Raw genomic sequence first — 14,467 nt, forward strand, 5'->3', positions numbered from 1 at the left:
TCATGTTTGGCCAACAACAATAGGCTGAATGGGGATTTGAACTCATAAGCGTAAGGTTACATGTCAGTCTCTCTATCCTCTCTGCTACATACCAACTGTTGGGAACTTTGAGTGATGTCTGAGAAGTCTTGTGCAGTTGTCCCACGTTGGCAACAAATCAAACTAAACCTACTATATTCAACCGTGTTGGTTAAACAGTACTAACTAGTTCATTCACTGTGTTAATTAAATGCACTCCACGGCTACAAGTTAGCTAACGCATTACACAAGTCAATAACTTAATCATGCAAGCCCAGGTAACTAAACAATTGAGACCCATTCCCTTTTGACTACAATACCTCTGCTGTTAAGACCGTTTAAGAGATGTTGCAACAGGCTACAGTCTGAATCACGGATATAGCTCAATGACATAAGTTACAATAAGGGGGTAAATTGGGGTTTGATATATCGGGGGGCTCTGTGGTTTCTGGCTTTCGATGGCACATGTGTATGCAAAGCCTACTAAACAGGTATCCTACTCAGTTTAATGACTAACGCAGACTACCTAACTCACTACCCTTTGAATACATTTGTATAGTACTACTATGTGCCTCTTTCTATTATATATTTAACATATGAAACGTTGAGATTGTATCATCTTGCGGAAAAAACATGAAAAACTGAACCTAACAACAGCTAGGCTAGGCTAGCTCATAACGTTCAGTTCTCGTTCTCGCAAAACAACGGTTAGGGTCTACTGAAATTATTACCAAACTTAACTTTACGCTAGTAGCCTAACAAACTCATTCACTGTTGACTATATATATATAATATATTTAAGTTGTATGCATAATTTGTGATGACTTACTTTGATTTAGTAGTTGCTTCTCTTAGATGCTTGTTTGCCTTCATACCTCGTGGCAGAAAATAACCGGAAATGACCAGGCTTCACACCTGTTTTTAGGTCACTTAACCTTAAGATGCGTGAGTTTTTCCGACGCTTCCACGAGTGAGTTTTTTCCAAAACGGCAGCTAGGTAGCTTTTATTAGCTTCCGTATAGCAACCTAGCATAATACTCGTAGCAATGCTCCTACCTGCTAGTGTTATTTGTTAGCCTACTAATTGTAAATTTTGAAGCCATACTATAGCGTTTGTCACATTGTTTGTCTATCGGAAAATAGTCGGTTGTAATGTTCAGAATCACACATGTGCGACGCTACGCTGTGTGGGGCCCTGCTTTCGAACGATCACACATGTGCGATGCTGATCCTTTTATATTTATATCAAAATGCTAATACTATGTACTTAAACTACATTCCACTTTCATTTCTGTACAGAGTATCCTACCACCGTCACTAGGCCTAGCACTGTGTCCCTGGGAAATTATGGTAAAGTAATGAATGACCGTTTTTAACAGTGACAATAATTGTATGAACCATGGCAACCTTAAAGGCTATGTTTTGAAGCAAAAGCATGACTTAAAACTTTTGCAACACCAGACTCCTAGGTGTCAACTCTGGTCTGGTAGAGGAGAACCCATATGGGGTCCAGGAAAACAGCTGGCAGCCAGGCAAGTGCAAATATAAGAAACTCAAAGCTTCTCAATAGCATTGCCAACTCATTGTAAGGCATACTTAAGTTGTTCTGATCGTGGCAGGGGGATACATATTTGTCAAAACAACAAATGTTGTCTTACAAATGCTTTGTATACAGCCATTCAAGGTAACATGTGTTATTTACATCAATGTTACAGCTAATCTAGAAGAACCACAATGTATGCCAATCATGTTAACTCTTGTAAACTTGTTTTACTTGTCTTTACTGACACACATTACAGGTTATGTTCCAGAAGATGGAGACATTGGAGGAGAACCAGCGAGAGGCTCTCCTATTCAGGCGACGACAGGGCAAACATGCTGAAGAGGTGCCAGTGATGGACCTACAGGTGGCCCAAACACAGGCTGAACTCCAAGACCTTGAGGAGTGCCTTAAGGTGCTGGAGTTCCCAAAGAGTGGTAGGTGTATTGAGATGTTGTGAACTATGGCTTACACGCAGTGTTCAACGTTCAAATTGGTGCTAACAATAAGTTCATGACTTCTAATTGCAGATGCTGTGATCAGGTGGAAGACGGGACTAGGAGAGAAGGCTGTGGAGCTCTTCACAGCGTAGACACTCAAACACGCCCCGGCAGCCCATTCAAAACAAGCCAGGTGAATGAATGATGATGGCAGCTTCCCAATCCAACCTTTCACATGGCTATGTGACCAAAAACTAGAATCCCATAATATTTTTTGGATAATGTATATTATTCTAGATGTGATTTTTTTAATGACTTGTATAGCCCCTTTCATACGTGCAATTATGTTGATAGGACACTAACTTATTTTGTGCTTCATTGTCAGGGCCAACAGACAGGACCTGTAGCGGGGACTGGCAGAAGATGTTCATTCACTGTTTCATTCACTGTCTTCACTGGCACTTTGTTTGAAATAAAATGACTGAATGTTACATGGAAATGCTGCCTTGTTTATGATTAGCTTGAGTTAGGCAACACACCACACAAACATAGTCCTCCTGAAGTTGGCTATGTAGCCTAATATACAAGAACAAGTAGCATTTGGGGCAAAAGAGGTCTGCATATGAACCGCCCCAATATACGCAATAGAACTGGGAAATATAGGTTAGTAATTAACGTTGCAGTTACGGACTGGCAACGTCGGAAAATTACGTTGCTAGGAGGTTGCGGTTAAAAGAGAAAAACAAACATTTACCTAGCATCCACACCTCAAACAAGTTAACCTAGACGCAAAACTGTACGTCCAATCCAAAAAATAAAGATATATTCTGAGACCCAAGACTCTGCCGAAACCATTGATATCCTTTATGTGTCTTTGCGGTCAGAAATACAACTCTTTTGGCAGTTTCCAAAACATCACCCAATTCTGCTTTCATGGTGCGTGTCTGTTTGGTTGCCACGGTGATGGCGCAGCTGTGGTCGCTAACAAGCTGGGCAGAGAATCACAAATTTAGCTGGATTCCACACCTCAAACAAGTTAACCTAGACGCAAAACTATACGTCCAATCCAAAAAATTGGGATATTTTCCGAGACCCAAGACTCTCCCGAAACCAGACATGTCATTTATATGTCTGTGCGGTCAGAAATACGACTCTACCGGCAGTTTAAAACACGTCTACTTTCGAAATTCTCTGACGAATTTTACCCACCTCTCCATTGAAGTTAGTGAGAGAATTTGAAAGGCTGCTCTCGCTTCAAGGCTCAAAGCTGAAAATCTGTAAATGTGAGCTCTTTAGTAGTTACATTGGCTGAAAGAGGACATGTTTTCCTACATTTTAAGGTATAACTTGTTTCTGTAAGTTAAACTATATGAACGTCAGAGGAATTTGTTTGACAATTTAGTTGAATACCAGAAAAAGAGCAGCCTGTTAAATACTATGTCCGATCTCTCAGACAGCAAATATTTCACTATCCATAACCGATCTGAAATGTCACTTAGGAAATGAACATAGCCTATAGGCTGAACATTGACTTTGATAGGCATAAGGAGACAATGAAAAATATGCTTGACCATCCAAAATTGGCTATTAGTAATACGGTAGCTAGCAAGCGTGACTTGATTCAACCTGGGTTTTCTGTGTGGGTATTATAATTAAGAGACACAATTAATGTTCATGATTTTATATCAGGCTGGATGTTGATGCCATCAAGCTCTTAAAAGAACTCCAACACAGAAAAGAGAACAACGGATCAAATTTATAGGCTATAGCTTTGCCAGTTGTTCCACGTCTTCCATCGGTCTCCGCCGCCCTCTGACTCTATCTCGACTCACTTGGTAACAGTAACTGCCGATTTTGGCAGAGGAGAAGACACAAGTTTCTACAAGTTTCATAAGCACTTGCTCCATACTCTTCCTCCAACGAGCAACTCTTAGCTTTTGTTCTGGGGTAAAATTCGGTCAGAGAATGTCTATATTCGGTCGTTCTGAAATCGTCTACTTTTCCCTGTGAAGGCAAACTGTTTCACCTTTGGCCTAGTTCAGACAAAATCTGAATTTCCGCAATCTGAATTTCAGCAATCTGAATTTCAAGAATCTGAATTCCTGCAATCTGAATTTCAAGAATCTGAATTCCTGCAATCTGAATTTTAGAAATTTGTATTTTTGGATCAAAATAATTCAGTTTTATTAAATTCGGCATACAAATAATTCAGATATTATATATTCAACAGCAAAATATTTCAGTTTTATTAAATTCGACACGCAAATATTTCAGATGTTTCATATTCAAATTCCGATACTTTTGTCAGCTTTCTAGCTCCATACATTAAGGTATAACTTGTTTCTGTAAGTTAAACTATATGAACGTCAGAGGAATTTGTTTGTCAATTTAGTTGAATATCAGAAAAAGAGCAGCCAGCAGAGTGTGCCGCTCTGTTGGCTGCTCAATCATAAAAATCAAGAAGGAGCTAAATGTTTAATTTGCACAAAAACCTTAATTCTTTAAAAAGTATAAAAGTGAGAAATACCAGAAGTCATAGCCATCATCTCCTGAAGGAGCTGAACGTTTTGATACAAAAATTGTATGAATCGGTGAAAGTATGCAGGACTAGTTAAAGGCCAAACAACGGCGGAAGAACTGAGAAGTTGAAAAGCAATAGTGAGAATGCTTAACTAGAAAAGGCTGTTCCTGCGAAACAGCAGTGAGAAGGCTGAAAACCTGAATGGGGATAGCTGACCATGCAAAAAAAGCTGAAAATAGTGAGAATTTTGTAGAAAGTTATAAGCAGAATGTCTTGTGAACATTTTAAAGGTTGAATGGTGTCTCTATCTGAAAGTATGCTGAAGTAGTTAAGTTTGAAAGAGGAGCAAGCTTTTTTAAAGGTGACATGACATGAAAACGTCATTTTATGAGGTTGTCGTCGTCATCTGCCGCTTGTCCGGGGATCGGGTCGCGGGGGCAACGACCTAAGCAGGGAGGCCCAGGCTTCCCTCTCCCCGGCCACTTCCACCACCTCTTCCTGGGGGACCCCGAGGCGTTCCCAGGCCAGCCGAGTGACATAGTCCCTCCAGCGTGTCCTGGGTCTTCCCCGGGGCCTCTTCCCAGTGGGACGTGCCCGGAACACCTCACCAGGGAGGCGTCCAGGAGGCATCCTAATCAGATGCCCGAGCCACCTCAGCTGGCTCCTCTCGACGCAAAGGAGCAGCGGTTCTACTCTGAGCCCCTCCCGGATGACCGAGCTTCTCACCCTATCTCTAAGGGAGAGCCCGGACACCCTGCGGAGAAAGCTCATTTCAGCCGCATGTATTCGCGATCTCGTTCTTTCGGTCACTACCCATAGTTCGTGACCATGGGTGAGGGTAGGAACGTAGATCGACTGGTAAATAGAGAGCTTCGCCTTTCGACTCAGCTCCTTCTTCACCACGACGGACCGATGCAGAGCCCGCATCACTGCGGACGCCGCACCGATCCGCCTGTCGACCTCGCGCTCCATTCTTCCCTCACTCGTAAACAAGACCCCGAGATACTTGAACTCCTCCACTTGGTTCAGGATCTCCTCCCCGACCCGGAGATGGCACTCCACCCTTTTCCGGTCGATAACCATGGCCTCAGATTTGGAGGTGCTGATTCGCATCCCAGCCGCTTCACATTCGGTTGCCAACCGCTCCAGTGAGAGCTGAAGGTCACGGCCCGATGAAGCCAACAGGACCACATCATCTGCAAAAAGCAGCGACCCGATCCTGAGGTCACCAAACCGGACCCCCTCAACACCCTGGCTGCGCCTAGAAATCCTGTCCATATAGGTAATGAACAGAATCGGTGACATAGGGCAGCCCTGGCGGAGTCCAACCCTCACCGGAAACAAGTTCGACTTACTACCGGCAATGCGGACCAAACTCTGGCACCGGTCGTACAGGGACCGGACAGCCCCGATCAGGGAATCCGGTACCCCGTACTCTCGGAGCACCCCCCACATGAGCCCCCGAGGGACACGGTCGAACGCCTTTTCCAAATCCACAAAACATGTGTAGACTGGTTGGGCGAACTCCCATGTACCCTCCAGGACTCCGCGGAGGGTATAGAGCTGGTCCACTGTTCCACGGCCAGGACGAAAACCACATTGCTCCTCCTGAATCCGAGGTTCGACAATCCGGAGGACCCTCCTCTCCAGGACCCCTGAATAGACTTTCCCAGGGAGGCTGAGGAGTGTGATCCCCCTAAAGTTGGAGCACACCCTCCGGTCCCCCTTTTTAAAGAGGGGAACCACCATCCCGGTCTGCCAGTCCAGAGGCACTGTCCCCGATGTCCACGCGATGTTGCAGAGTCGTGTCAACCAAGACAGCCCTACCACATCCAGAGCCTTAAGGAACTCCGGGCGGACCTCGTCCACCCCAGGGGCCCTGCCACCGCGGAGCTTTTCAACCACCTCGGCGACCTCGGCCCCAGAGATAGAAGGGCCCCCCCCGATGTCCCCAGACTCTGCCTCCACGTCGGAAAGCGTGTTGGTGGAATTAAGGAGGTCTTCAAAGTATTCCTTCCACCGATCCAGGACGTCCCCCGTCGAAGTCAGCAGCGCACCATCCCCACCGTATACAGTGTTGACAGAGCACTGCTTCCCCTTCCTAAGTCGCCGGATGGTGGTCCTGAACCTTTTTGAAGCCGTTCGGAAGTCATTCTCCATGGCCTCGCCGAACTCCTCCCATGCCCGGGTTTTTGCCTCCGCGACCGCTAAAGCCGTGTTCCGCTTGGCCTGCCGGTACACATCAGCTGCCTCAGGAGTCCTACCAGCCAATAAAGCCCGATAGGCCTCCTTCTTCAGCTTGACGGCATCCCTCACCTCCGGAGTCCACCACCGGGTCCGAGGGTTACCGCCGCGACATGCACCGACCGCCTTGCGGCCGCAGCTCCGGTCAGCCGCTTCAACAATGGAGGCCCGGAACATGGCCCATTCGGACTCAATGTCCTCGGCCCCCCCCGAGACATGATCGAAGCTCTCCCGGAGGTGGGAGTTGAAGCTCCTTCTGACAGAGGGTTCCGCCAGCCGTTCCCAGCAGACCCTCACATTACGTTTCGGCCTGCCAGGCCTGACCGGCGTCCTCCCCCACCATTGGAGCCAACTCACCACCAGGTGGTGATCAGTTGACAGCTCCGCCCCTCTCCTCACCCGAGTGTCCAAGACATGCGGCCTCAAGTCCGACGACACGACTACAAAGTCGATCATCGAACTGAGACCTCGGGTGTCCTGGTGCCAGGTGCACATATGGACACCCTTATGCTTGAACATGGTGTTCGTTATGGACAAGCCGTGTCTTGCACAGAAGTCCAACAACAGAACACCACTCGGGTTCAGATCGGGGGGGGCGTTCCTCCCAATCACGCCCCTCCAGGTCTCACTGTCATTGCCCACATGAGCATTGAAGTCCCCCAGGAGGACGAGGGAATCCCCGGGAGGAGCGCTTTCCAGCACCCCCTCCAGAGACTCCAAAAAGGGTGGGTACTCTGAGCTGCCGTTTGGTGCATAAGCACAAACGACAGTGAGGACCCGTCCCCCCACCCGAAGGCGGAGGGAGGCTACCCTCTCATCCACCGGGGTGAACCCCAATGTACAGGCACCGAACCGAGGGGAAACAAGTATTCCCACCCCAGCTTGACGCCTCTCACCAAGGGCAACTCCAGAGTGGAAGAGAGTCCAGCCCCTCTCAAGGAGACTGGTTCCGGAGCCTGTGCTGTGCGTCGAGGCGAGGCCGACTATATCTAGCCGGAAACTCTCTACCTCGCGCACCAGCTCAGGCTCCTTTCCCGCCAGCGAGGTGACGTTCCACGTCCCTAAAGCTAGCTTCTGCAGCCGAGGATCGGACCGCCAAGGCCCCCGCCTTCGGCCGCCGCCCGTCTCACACTGCACCCGACCCCCATGACCCCTCCTGCGGATGGTGAGCCCACTGGAAGAGGGTCCCACGTTGTCTCTTCGGGCTATGCCCGACTGGGCCCCATAGGAAAAGGCCCGGCCACCAGGCGCTCGCCATCGAGCCCCACCCCCGGGCTTACCGCGGTAAGGTGGTGACTCAAGAAGGTTATTTAACATTAATGTGAGTTCCCCTAGCCTGCCTTTGGTCCCCCAGTGGCTAGAATTTTCGATAAGTGTAAACCAAGCCCTGCGTGTTCTTCTCCGCCTTTAACAAAATGAAGGCTCAATTGCGCTGTTTGAAAATCTCCCCCTAGTGACGTAGATAGGGGGAAGGTTACCTCCCGCTCTCTGCTTTGCCCGACCAGATCATCTAGCCCGCCCATGAGAAACTGAGCTACCACCGTGCAAGGGCGAGTGCGATATCGGTTTTTCCTGGAGAAACATCATGGCGAGCAAACAAATGAAGCATAACAGTTGCTCAGTGCTTGGATATACAAATGCAAGCACACATCTTTTTTTCTGTTCCTTCATCCGAGCCTCTGCACAACCCGTATCTTAATTGTATTTTCGCTGGAAATGCGCCGACACAACTTCCCAAAGTGTTGTATGTCTGCTCCAAACATTTCCTCAACTTGAGCCAACTCAAAGCTGGCCTTGCTGAAATTAAATTCTGGATCATTACTAAATCTCCTTGGTCAAGCTACAAACCTTGGACAAGTAAGTTAACTAACGCTACATCATTTTGTTGCTTTCCTGTATATGGTTACCTAGCTTGCTACTCTTAGAATGTGTCTGTAACATTAGCTCTGCAGCTAACAGCTGAGTTACTGTTGCTAACGTAAAGATAAATGGCATCAAGTGTGTGTGTGTGAATACAAACGCTGTAACGCGAGTGTTGTACACTTCTTTGTTATTTGGATAACCGTTCTGCTGTTGGTGTTATGGCTCGCAATATCCGCCTTTCTCCACATTGAAACGACTGAGTGTGCACCTCTGCAAACCAGGGTGATCAGAGGAGAATGGCTAAATTCGAGGCATTTTACAGCAACGGGGGCAACGAGCCATTGCGATACATCCTGTAAACATTAGCGCATGTTGCCGCCCCTCTCCTCCTCATTAGCATTTAAAGCTACAGACACAGAAACAGCGCGTTCTGAGGAAATCTGATTGTGGGACTACTTGTAGTGGCTATAATTCTGCACCATGGCTGAATTTCGGGAAAGAGACATCAGATACAGTATTAGGGGACAACTAAGGCCTATATAAAAGCATCCAAAAACAGCATGTCATGTCACCTTTAAGGATTTGAAAGGATTTACCATTACTTTTAAAAGGGAGAATAATTTGCACAAAAACCTTAATATTTTTTTTAAGTATAAAAGGGAGACATACCAAAACACAGCACACATCTCCTGAAGAAGCTGAACATTTTTTTTGAAAGATTTTTTTATTGCTGAAAATACAGAATTTAAAAAATACCTGCAAGCTGAAAGCTGAAATGAATTTCAAAATTGTGTGAGTCACACAAAAGAAGCAGTGTGGAAGCTGAACTGAATGATCTAACAAAGCTTAGAGCTAAAATAGCCTACAATGCGGGAGAAGCTGAAAGCTGAACTGTTAAACAGGAGAAGAAGTAGGCTAGCTAGTCGTAACAAGAATATTATCGTTTTAACAGCTGAATTATAGCCATTGAGTGCATTTACTCAGCTTTCCTAGTAGGATTCAAACATACAGCAGTAGGGCCGATACAAGAAGACATGGCGACACTTTGTTGCAGAAGGATGATAGTGCAAGTTTCGTCCGTGAAGCATACAACGATTAATAAAAAAGAATCATGTAGACGTATTTATTGAGTAATCGCATAACTAAGTACACATGTAAACGGAGTAATTGTTTTATTGGCATGAACCGACAATTGCTAGTAATCGGGTTTGATGAATGATGAACTTTATTGGTTCGTCGAGAATAACAGAAATTTGCCTAGCATCCATACCTCAAACAAGTTAAACTAGACGCAAAACTACACGTCCAATCCAAAAAAAAAAGAATATTTTCCGAGACCCAAGACTCTGCCGAAACCATTGATATCCTTTATGTGTCTGTGCGGTCAGAAATACAACTCTTTTTGCAGTTTCCAAAACGTTACCCAATTCTGCTTTCATGGTGCGTATCTGTTTGGTTGCCACGGCAATGGAGCAGCTGTACTCGCTAAGAGCTGGGCAGAGAGAATGACACATTTAGCTAGCATCCACACCTCAAACAAGTTAACCTAGACGCAAACCTATATGTCCAATCCCTAAAATTTGGATATTTTCCGAGACCCAAGACTCTGCCGAAACCAGAGATGTCCTTTATATGCCTCTGCTGTCAGAAATACGACTCTACCTGTAGTTTTCCAAAACGTTACCCAATTCTGCTTTCATGGTGCTTATTTGTTTGGTTGCCACGGTGATGGTGCAGCTATGATTGCTAACACGCTGAGGGCAGAGAATAACCAACATTTACCTAGCATCCACACCTCAAACAAGTTAACCTAGACGCAAAACTATACATCCAATCCAAAATATTTGGATATTTTCCGAGACCCAAGACTCTCCCGAAACTAGACAAGTCCTTTATATGTCTGTGTGGTCAGAAATACGACTCTACCGGCAGTTTAAAAACACTTCTACTTTCGAAATTCTCTGACGAATTTTACCCACCTCTCCATTGAAGTTAGTGAGAGAATTTGAAAGGCTGCTCTCGCTTCAAGGCTCAAAGCTGAAAATCTGTAAATGTGAGCTCTTTAGTAGTTACATTGGCTGAAAGAGGACAAGTTTTCCTACATTTTTATGGAGCTAGAAAGCTGACAAAAGTATCTGAATTTGAATATGAAAGATCTGAAATATTTGTGTGTCGAATTTCATGAAACTGAAACATTTTGCTGTTGAATATATAATATCTGAATTATTTGTATGCCAAATTTAATAAAACTGAATTATTGTGATCCAAAAATACAAATTTCTAAAATTCAGATTGCAGTAATTCAAATTCTTGAAATTCAGATTGCTGAAATTCAGATTCTTGAAATTCAGATTGCTGAAATTCAAATTGCGGAAATTCAGATTCAGATTTTGTCTGAACTAGGCCAAAGGTGAAACAGCTTGCTTTCACAGGAAAAAGTAGACGATTTCAGAACGACCGAACTTTACCTCAGAACAAACTGAGTTGCTAGTTGGAGGAATACCCAGATCACACACAAGTATCTGGGATAGCACACATACGTCCCGATGTGTAGAAGATACGTTGGCAAGATCTAGTATGGAGATCGTTGGCATTTGATCGAAACTGACTTCCAGACGACATGTGGACAATGAATCCAATCACACCCGGCCGCACTACAGATATATCCTGTTAACTATAGATAACTCCTTATATCTATGCTGTTAAATACTATGTCCGATCTCTCAGACAGCAAATATTTCACTATCCATAACCGATCTGAAATGTCACTTAGGAAATGAACATAGCCTATAGGCTGAACATTGACTTTGATAGGCATAAGGAGACAATGAAAAATATGCTTGACCATCCAAAATTGGCTATTAGTAATACGGTAGCTAGCTAGCGTGACTTGATTCAACCTGGGTTTTCTGTGTGGGTATTATAATTAAGAGACACAATTGAAGTTCATGATTTTATATCAGGCTGGATGTTGATGCCATCAAGCTCTTAAAAGAACTCCAACACAGAAAAGAGAACAACGGAACATAAATTTATAGGCTATAGCTTTGCCAGTTGTTCCGCGTCTTCCATTGGTCTCCGCCGACCTCTGACTCTATCTCGACTCACTTGGTAACAGTAACTGCCGATTTTGGCAGGGGAGAAGACACAAGTTTTTACAAGTTTCATAAGCACTTGCTCCATACTCTTCCTCCAACGAGCAACTCTTAGCTTTTGTTCTGGGGTAAAATTCGGTCAGAGAATGTCTATATTCGGTCGTTCTGAAATCGTCTACTTTTCCCTGTGAAGGCAAGCTGTTTCACCTTTGGCCTAGTTCAGACAAAATCTGAATTTCCGCAATCTGAATTTCAGCAATCTGATTTTCAAGAATCTGAATTTCGGCAATCTGAATTTCAAGAATCTGAATTCCTGCAATCTGAATTTTAGAAATTTGTATTTTTGGATCAAAATAATTCAGTTTTATTAAATTTGGCATACAAATAATTCAGATATTATATATTCAACAGCAAAATATTTCAGTTTTATTAAATTCGACACGCAAATATTTCAGATGTTTCATATTCAAATTCAGATGCTTTTGTCAGCTTTCTAGCTCCATACATTTTAAGGTATAACTTGTTTCTGTAAGTTAAACTATATGAACGTCAGAGGAATTTGTTTGTCAATTTAGTTGAATATCAGAAAAAGAGCAGCCAGCAGTGTGCCACTCTGCTGGCTGCTCAACCATAAAAATCAAGAAGGAGCAACATTTTGTATGTATTTAAAACTGTCACGATTCAAAATTGGCTGAATATTTGAAAAGGCTGAATCATTTGGGAATAGCTGAATGTCTTGTGAACATTTTAAAGTTTGAATGGTGTCTCTAGCTGAAAGTATGCTGAAGCAGTTAAGTTTGAAAGAGGAGGAAGCTTTTTAATGATTTGAAAGGATTTACCATTACTTTTAATGGGAGTATAATTTGCACAAAAACCTTAATTGTCTAAAAAGTATAAAAGTGAGAAATACCAAAAGTCATAGCCATCATCTCCTGAAGGAGCTGAACGTTTTGATACCAAAATTGTAGGAATCGGTGAAAGTATGCAGGACTAGTTAAAGGCCAAAAAACGGCGGAAGAACTAAGAAGTTGGAACTACAACATGCATTTCCTGCTGAAAATGCGTTGGAATGCTGAAAACTGATTTTTTTTTTTTTTTCAAATGGCTGAAAATACAGAAATGAGAAAATACCCTCAAGCTGAAATTAATTTGACAAATTTATGACTTACACAAAAGAGGGAGTGTGGAAGCTGAACTGCATCATCTAAGGAAGCTCAGTGCATAAAAACTATGCGGAAGAATACGTTTAAACGTTGTGAAGCAATCGAAGAAATAGTTTAATTTCAAGAGGCAGTGTGGAAGCTGAACTGCATCAACAAAGCTATAAGAGCTTAAATGACCTACAATGCAGGAGAAGCTGAAAGTTGAACTGTTAAACAGAAGAAGAAGTTGGCTATCGTTGTAACAAGAATATTATACTTTTAACAGCTGAAATTATAGTTGGGATATCAGTAGCAGATGTAGCCTATCATTGAGTGCGTTAGTAGGATTCAACGTTTTGATTTAAAGGAAACATACAGCAGTAGGGCTGATACAGGAACACGGCGACACTTTGTTGCAGAAGAATGATGGTGCAAGTTTTGTCTGTGGAGCACAACGATTCATAAAAAGAATCATGTAGGCCTAGACGTGTTTGAGGAATCACAACTAATTACACATTTAAACGGAGTAATCGTATTATTGGCATAAACTGACAATTGCTATCGGGTTTCTCATGGTCAAGAGAACGCACTCAGTGGCGTAGTTGAACAAAACAGTAGCATTAGCATAGTAGTTAGCAAAAGAGATCTCAAATACACATGTATGGTTTTAATTAAGATGAACACGAATATTAGACCATCACGTAGCCTTACAAAAATGAACGACATTGAATAATTAACGAGGCTAAGTACCGCCAGAAACTGGTACATCGCATTCAGTTGGTTTAAACGGCTGCTATAATTTTAGCTGACCACTAGATGTCACTGTGCTCTCCAATTTCAATGCGCCAATAGTTCGGCTCTTTGGTTCGGAGCAATCCGGAAGAAACCACCAAAGCTTCACAAGGCATCGTTCGCCCATCCCTACTAATTACACATGTAAGCGGAGCAATACTATTATTGGCATAAACCGACAATGGCTATCGGGTTTCTCATAGTCAAGTAAACGCATTCGGTGGCGTAGTAGAACAAAACAGTAGCCTACCATTAGCATAGTAGTTAGTAAAAGAGATATTAGCAGCATCTTCAGAATTAGTAGTTGTAGTGTGGCATAAGATATAGCAGTATCAGTAGTGGTAGTAGTTGTATTGTGGTGCTCTTAGTCTTTTAATGAGACGAGTTGACTGAATCGCTTGTCTTGTGTCTCCACCAGAGCCATAGAAAAAGAGAGTTGCGACACGCTCTGATCTCGCCGACACGTGATCACGTGGTTCATGTAGCTCGCTGTAGTTCCAAAAAGCCCCACTGTTGTCAACTTTTTTGAATGGTTTTCAATGGAGCTGGCCAACGGAAGTCGCTTTCTCAGGCAAATTACGAATGAAACAGGCTCGCATGAAGAAATCCGATATTCTGGCTATCTTCAACTGACTCGTATCTACATAACGCAGTCCTCTCTGACGTTTTTGGTGTAAAATGGAGTGAACTACAACATCGTGAAAACTCACTGCCAGTGAAATGCAGGAAAAAAGCTAGAGCTTTTTTGTGACGTGAGCTCGCTGTTGTTAAAAAACCAGACAGCAGCACCATCTCATTTCACGGATATTTTC

At 43.9% G+C, this 14,467-nt stretch overlaps 1 long non-coding RNA gene across 1 annotated transcript; it reads left to right on the forward strand.

Moving 5' to 3' along the window:
• Positions 1-1,106: 1,106 nt before the first annotated feature.
• On the forward strand, positions 1,107-2,467 carry LOC146253600 (uncharacterized). Its single transcript, XR_014731876.1, has 5 exons — positions 1,107-1,368; positions 1,480-1,550; positions 1,818-1,995; positions 2,089-2,191; positions 2,384-2,467. It is a non-coding gene; the product is annotated as an uncharacterized LOC146253600 (long non-coding RNA).
• The last annotated feature ends 12,000 nt before the right edge of the window (positions 2,468-14,467 follow it).

Source organism: Hypomesus nipponensis, chromosome 17 (assembly GCF_054491055.1).
Source record: "Hypomesus nipponensis isolate SF chromosome 17, ASM5449105v1, whole genome shotgun sequence".
Taxonomy (NCBI): Eukaryota; Metazoa; Chordata; class Actinopteri; order Osmeriformes; family Osmeridae; genus Hypomesus; species Hypomesus nipponensis.